We start from the raw sequence: 7,063 nt of genomic DNA, 5'->3' as shown, positions 1-7,063 counted from the left end.
TCAGTAATATGAAAGAAAATGTCTAGGGCGGAACTGTTAACTAAGTGATCATAATCTGTTCGAAGTAGTTTTCCAGTCCGCAATTTCTCTATCTCATGTTGGACCTTATCGTCATTTTTCGGAGGCTTGGGAGGAGCAAAATCTCCTATAATAAACAACCCGGCGGAAGTTGTTGCTCTACTACAAGCTACGTATATTGCAGCACGCTGCATATGAGAGCAAGTGTGAACCAGCACTGAATAGTAGTACCTTCTGCAGGTACAACTGGAAACTGCCTGGGGTCAATAGAAACTTGCTCATTGCTTCTATATTGAAAACTTTTAACTATTTTCCAGAAAGCTTCTGTACGATTGTGTACACTTTCAGCGAGCAAGTACTCCTACGGTATCATCCGAAAATTTCATCCATAGTTATTGGAGTGCTGGATGCATCAAAATCTATTTGCACTAACATGCCTGTTGCCCCATTAATTAATCCGTTCCCAGTATCTACGTTGACCGTAATCATATATTTTGCACTGGTTTTTAGAAGAAAAGACATACACAATCCCTGTGTTTCGGACGACCTAAAGCTACTGACGGCTTGTAACATTTTCTGTCTTCAACCCGCAATTAAGTGTGTTCCTCTAATAAAATCATCAGCGGTAGAAATAAATCGATCAGTCGTAATTGAGTTTAGCTTTTTCGTGTTATAACTATCTGTCGCCGTATTTGTACTAAATAGATGAATGGCATCATCGGCCACATCCGATTGCTGAGAAATGCGGGATCGGACAAGACTAATATCATCGGCTGTCATGTTTCCCGATGCCATATTATTTAAAGCAGAAGCAAACGATTAGTCCATACCGCCGTTGAAACCAGTCAAAGATCATGGCAGGATGCGTTAACCGAAGTTCAACTCGCCCTGAGTTGCACGGCAAATCGAGCTACTAAGTGTAGCAACAAAATCTCTTAAAAATATTGTTCAACATTTATATTACACTAGCGGGTATAACCCGGCCTTGCCCGTGGCACGTATGTTATAAAATCAATGTTCTCAAAAAATTTTGAAATGATTTTGAAACTGATCGGATGGTAAATCTTTGACCTCCACTTCCACCAAGGAGGAATGGTTTTTTCCTAAAAGTGTAAAACACCCCTCAAATGAATTTGAACAAAGATCTTTGAAAATAAGTTTGGGGCCGATCGGATGGTAAGCAAAAAACTTTCATACAACCGTTTTCCGCCAATTGACCACTGTTGCGGGTAGAATTTCCCAAATCGCTGAAATACGTATTTATTAAGCTCTTATGTAGAGCTTTAAAAAAAATAAGTTGGAAGCAAATCGGACACAACTTAAAACTTCGCCCAAACAATCTTTAAATCGCATTCCCCCCGAAGAAGTTTGAATTTTGCGAAAAGTGTGAAACACGTCTCAAATGATTTTTCTTATAGATCTCTGGAAATGAATTTGAGCGCGAATCATAACCCACCAAATCTTTGACCTCGATTTCCACCAAGGAGGAATGGATGTTCCTAAAAGTGTGAAACACCCCTCAAATGAATTTGAACAAAGATCTTTCAAAATAAGTTTGAGGCCGATCGGATGGTAAACAAAAAAGTTACATACAAACGTTTTTCGCGATTTTTCCACACTTGCGAGTGGAATTTCCCGAAACCCCGTCTTAACGTGCACCTACATCACATAAGGTAGCTACAGTGAACATTTCAGCTTCCTAGCTCTTACGGTTTGGGCTTTGCGTTGATCACCAATCAGTCAGTCAGTCAGGACAAACAGTTTTATATATAGAGATAGAATTTGTGATGTACTACAAATAGAATCGTTGCTTATACCTTTTAGTTTAACAATGTTGTGAAACTTTTTCCCTTAAGCTATCAGTCACACTTTCCTTAATCAGAGAACATTCAGCTCCAAAGTCAAAGCAAATTTGAATAGACTCACCGGAAAAACCTATTGTTCCATTTGGCGGGGCCATCGTTCAGAGTTCTAAACGCCTTTCGTAAGTTATTCATATATGAACACTGGACACCAAGTCTAAATTTGACCCACGGTAAAATTGAATCTCACACCATCGTGTACAACTGCAGCCAGCAGCATAATAATAGAAAGCGCACTTGTAGTCGCTTAAGATTGTAAGAGCGACCTACGCCAAGCATTGTCATATTAGAAATATAAAACCAAAAAACTATCGGGCGGTGCAGACAGGAGCAGCGCGCCGAACAGAAGACCAGACAGCAAAGGAGAGCGAGATCCAATGCTAGAAGGTGAGCAAGGCCCATCCAGAGGGCAAACACTTCAAGAATTACTCCTCCCACGACCCACACCAGCGGCGCTTCAAGACGGGACACCTAAAAAACAAGAAGGAGCCCAAGCATCTGGACGAGGAGAAATTAGTATCGCTTACCAACAATCGCTACAGAAAATCATCGCAAAAGAGCCACAAGCAGGACCGAAGCCCTTGTCAATAAAAGAATATTGGGCAAGGCAACCAGCGGCCAGGGCAGCAGCAGCAGCACGAAAGGCAGAAGAGGAAAAACTTCTGGCAATCCCGTCCGCCAAAGCGCCGAAAAGGAGAGGAGGCCAAAAAGCGAAAATGCTACAGGAAAGAAGAGCCCTATTAGAACGGGTCAACTGGAAGCCACCACCAGCGTGGAACATAGCCACGATATACGAATAACATACGCAACAACATAAACAATAAAATGAGAGTGCGCCTTGCGAAAACGGCGGCAAGATCGCCTCGCAATAAAACAAAAAAATTAAATTATTTAAATTAAAATTAAAATTAAAAAGAACCTTTTATGTAAAATAAATAATAAGTTTTGTTAAAAATATGTTGTCAGACAAAGTCATAGAATTGTTGACGATGTCACAATTAGTGGAAAGAATCAGAGAAATAGAGGGTGGTCAAGGGGGCGAGTTAGAAGAAATAGGAGAACTGCAAAAGCAGTTTCAAACCAATCACAGCGTATTGTGTAAAATTGGAGTAGTCGATCATGACTACTTCAATAAGAAACAATACGACGTGATAATGACAGTTATAGGCAAAATTAAAGAAACACTTTCAGGTGGCCTAACTAGCAAAATACCCGAAGAGAGGGCGAAACCAGTTCGCCAAGATAGGACAATGCCTAAATCTGAGGCAATGGAGAAGAGGGCCAATGAGTTCGACAGGCAGGTAGATGTATTGAACAAATATTTAGAGGAAACGCTGGTGGACATTAGGGAAAACAACAATAAAATGTTTGGATTGAGGAAAAGAAAGATAGTATTTCTTTGGGAAGAAATACAAAAGGAAATACAATTCTTTAAAGAAAAGTTTGACAGCAAGGTAACGTTTGATAGGGAAATTAAAACGCTACATTTCGACAAACAGAACACTGTAGAAGAACTAGCAGAACAGATTCAAGAAAGTGGTCAAACAAAAATTGGGGGTTACCAACTAAAAACGGAGGAGCTACCAATGCTCCCGAAAATGCAGGTACCCACCTTTTATGGGGATTCCAAAGAGTGGGATCTCTTTGCCGAGTTGTTTACAGAGTTGGCTCAATCAAAAGAGCATTTGAGTCCAGCTCTTAAATTTAACTATTTGAGAACGGCATTAAAAGGAGAAGCAAAATGCATGGTTTCGCATTTGCTAAAAGGCTCCTCAAAAAATTTCAACGCGACTTGGGAATTGTTATGAAAACAAACGGAAAATATTTTCCGAACAATTAAATCGGCGTATAGAGTTGCCAGTACTGAACAGGGATTCAGCAGAGCACATTAAAGCATTTATTGATTCAATTGATGAATCAATATAATTAATAAAATTGAAAACGGTCTTATCAGAAGAAGTTGATGTAATTTTTGCACATATGATTATTTGCAAGTTTAATAGAGAAACTTTGCAATGATATGAAAATCACGTGAAAAGAACAAAAGAAGTTCAAAAATTATCCGACGTAATGGAGTATTATAGAAATTTCTTAGGAGAGTATATGGACCTTGGAAATAACGTCGAGCCCAAGGAAAACGAAACTAATTTCGTAGGTGTGTCAAGGAACCTAGATCGCCTAAAAGGCGACAAAAACTTAACATTATTAAAATATATAAGAAGATGGTTACAGACTAGCATAAATCTTAATACAGCTGCATGGATTCACGTATGCATCAGAGAAAGCATACACAAGAGTGGTATATGATAGAAGAAAGGACAATAAAGTCAGGATAGTAAAGATAAAATTACAGGATGGAAGTTGGAACCTTTGAAATACGAATTCAAAATTAAGGTCAACTGTGAGGGCTCAGAGAACATACACAAAACACAAGTATTATCCACGCTTGCAAAGATTTTAATCCATTATGTTGGCTAACCCCTGTTGCAGTTGTAGGAAAATTATTCATGCTATAATGCATAATGTTACTCAAGCAAGAATAGATAAATAAATTTATCACAGAAATAAAGTGCTAACGTCAGAAAAAAGAAATTTAAGCAAAGAGTAAAATACCAGGACTAACCCCATTTTTAGTCGGAAGTAGACATCAAAATTCAAATACAGAAATAGTGAACTTGCCAGAGCAAGGAATACTATCAGTCAGATCTGACTGTACGGTTAGAACGGAAGACAAATTGTTAATTGCTCACCATAAGATGCAATCAGAAAGGCAGGAAACCATTATGCCCTCTTACATAGGAGAATTGAAAGAAATACAAATCGAGCTACTAAGTGTAGCAACAAAATCTCTTAAAAATATTGTTCAACATTTATATTACACTAGCGGGTATAACCCGGCCTTGCCCGTGGCACGTATGTTATAAAATCAATGTTCTCAAAAAATTTTGAAATGATTTTGAAACTGATCGGATGGTAAATCTTTGACCTCCACTTCCACCAAGGAGGAATGGTTTTTTCCTAAAAGTGTAAAACACCCCTCAAATGAATTTGAACAAAGATCTTTGAAAATAAGTTTGGGGCCGATCGGATGGTAAGCAAAAAACTTTCATACAACCGTTTTCCGCCAATTGACCACTGTTGCGGGTAGAATTTCCCAAATCGCTGAAATACGTATTTATTAAGCTCTTATGTAGAGCTTTAAAAAAAATAAGTTGGAAGCAAATCGGACACAACTTAAAACTTCGCCCAAACAATCTTTAAATCGCATTCCCCCCGAAGAAGTTTGAATTTTGCGAAAAGTGTGAAACACGTCTCAAATGATTTTTCTTATAGATCTCTGGAAATGAATTTGAGCGCGAATCATAACCCACCAAATCTTTGACCTCGATTTCCACCAAGGAGGAATGGATGTTCCTAAAAGTGTGAAACACCCCTCAAATGAATTTGAACAAAGATCTTTCAAAATAAGTTTGAGGCCGATCGGATGGTAAACAAAAAAGTTTTTAATCCATTATGTTGGCTAACCCCTGTTGCAGTTGTAGGAAAATTATTCATGCTATAATGCATAATGTTACTCAAGCAAGAATAGATAAATAAATTTATCACAGAAATAAAGTGCTAACGTCAGAAAAAAGAAATTTAAGCAAAGAGTAAAATACCAGGACTAACCCCATTTTTAGTCGGAAGTAGACATCAAAATTCAAATACAGAAATAGTGAACTTGCCAGAGCAAGGAATACTATCAGTCAGATCTGACTGTACGGTTAGAACGGAAGACAAATTGTTAATTGCTCACCATAAGATGCAATCAGAAAGGCAGGAAACCATTATGCCCTCTTACATAGGAGAATTGAAAGAAATACCTAAAATTACGTGGGATCCATTAACAGAAACTAAGATTAGTACTTCTAAGGAATGAAATAAGCTACTAAGTAAAGTTCAAGAACTAAAAGACCACCATGTTGAATTAAAAGGTTTAAACTTCCACCACGTATCGGGACATGCTTCATTAATGTAATGTTCGTTGTAATAATTTTATTCGTAATAATTATTGTATACCTAATAAGAAAAATAACTGTAACAAAAAAAACTACAGGCCAACACCCCTTGTCGGCCCTCTGCAGAATGTTCACACATGAACACGTGACACCGAGTCTAAATTTGACCCTCGGTAAAATTAAATCTCACACCATCGTGTACAACTGCAGCCAGCAGCATAATAATAGTTAGCGCACTTGTAGTCGCTTAAGATTGTAAGAACGACCTACGCCAAGAAATGTCATATTAGAAATATATGCAAGGGTAAAAAATACCCTAATTAAACACAATAGTTTATGACAGGCTGCAAATTTTCCCCCACCGGGTCGGTGATTTCCCATTACTTTCCCAATACTATGTCTTCATCCTATCTACTTAACACTCTGTATATCTAGCATACAGTTCTTTACTTTATTAACAATCTTTTTACTTTCTTTTCTCCTATTTATGATATATTCTTAAATAATATAGCAAATTAAGATTATTTTTAATTTTACTTAAGAGAACTTTTTCCTACTTACACCCTTCTTCTTAGATGTAGGCTCTAATAGCGTCACTGACAAAATTAGCTGTGAAAAGGGGCACAGCTGACCGGACTGGCAAATAAAACACCTCCATCGGTCGGTGATGCTATTAGAAATTTGTGTTCTCTATCTAGGCTTTTAGCATCTAAATTTCATAATTGTAAATATAATGTATTGAATAATTAGGAAGACACTCGTTTTGTCGACCACTAATAAATAAATAAATAAAATAAAAAATAAAATGACCGCTGCTGTGGCATGCAGAGACAGCAGGCCTTCGTAAGAATAAAATCAGTATCTTACAATTACTCAACTTGGACATATCCGTTCATAAGTCTTGTCGTGTCCATTTGTTGGGCCTTTTGGACACGCAGATGCAAAGTATCCAATCTCGTCGCATCTAATGATTAGCTAAATACTTTTCGGGGATCTACGATAGTTATGACCAGTAGGTGACCGTTGGATTTTTGAACCCAACTCTAATATTCCCTATAGTGCAATTTATTTTTCATTGCTGTGGGACCTTTTCAAGTATTTTGAGCACCCAGAAATCATGCGACAACGGAAGGACTAATCGCTTTAAATAATATGGCATCGGGAAACATGACAGCCGATGATATT

Source organism: Drosophila montana, unplaced genomic scaffold (genome assembly GCF_035044405.1).
Source record: "Drosophila montana isolate Dmon_TW-CO22-7 unplaced genomic scaffold, ASM3504440v1 contig_2584_1, whole genome shotgun sequence".
Taxonomy (NCBI): domain Eukaryota; kingdom Metazoa; phylum Arthropoda; class Insecta; order Diptera; family Drosophilidae; genus Drosophila; species Drosophila montana.
The sequence above is the reverse complement of the archived record's forward strand: the minus strand, read 5'-3'. Positions refer to the sequence as shown.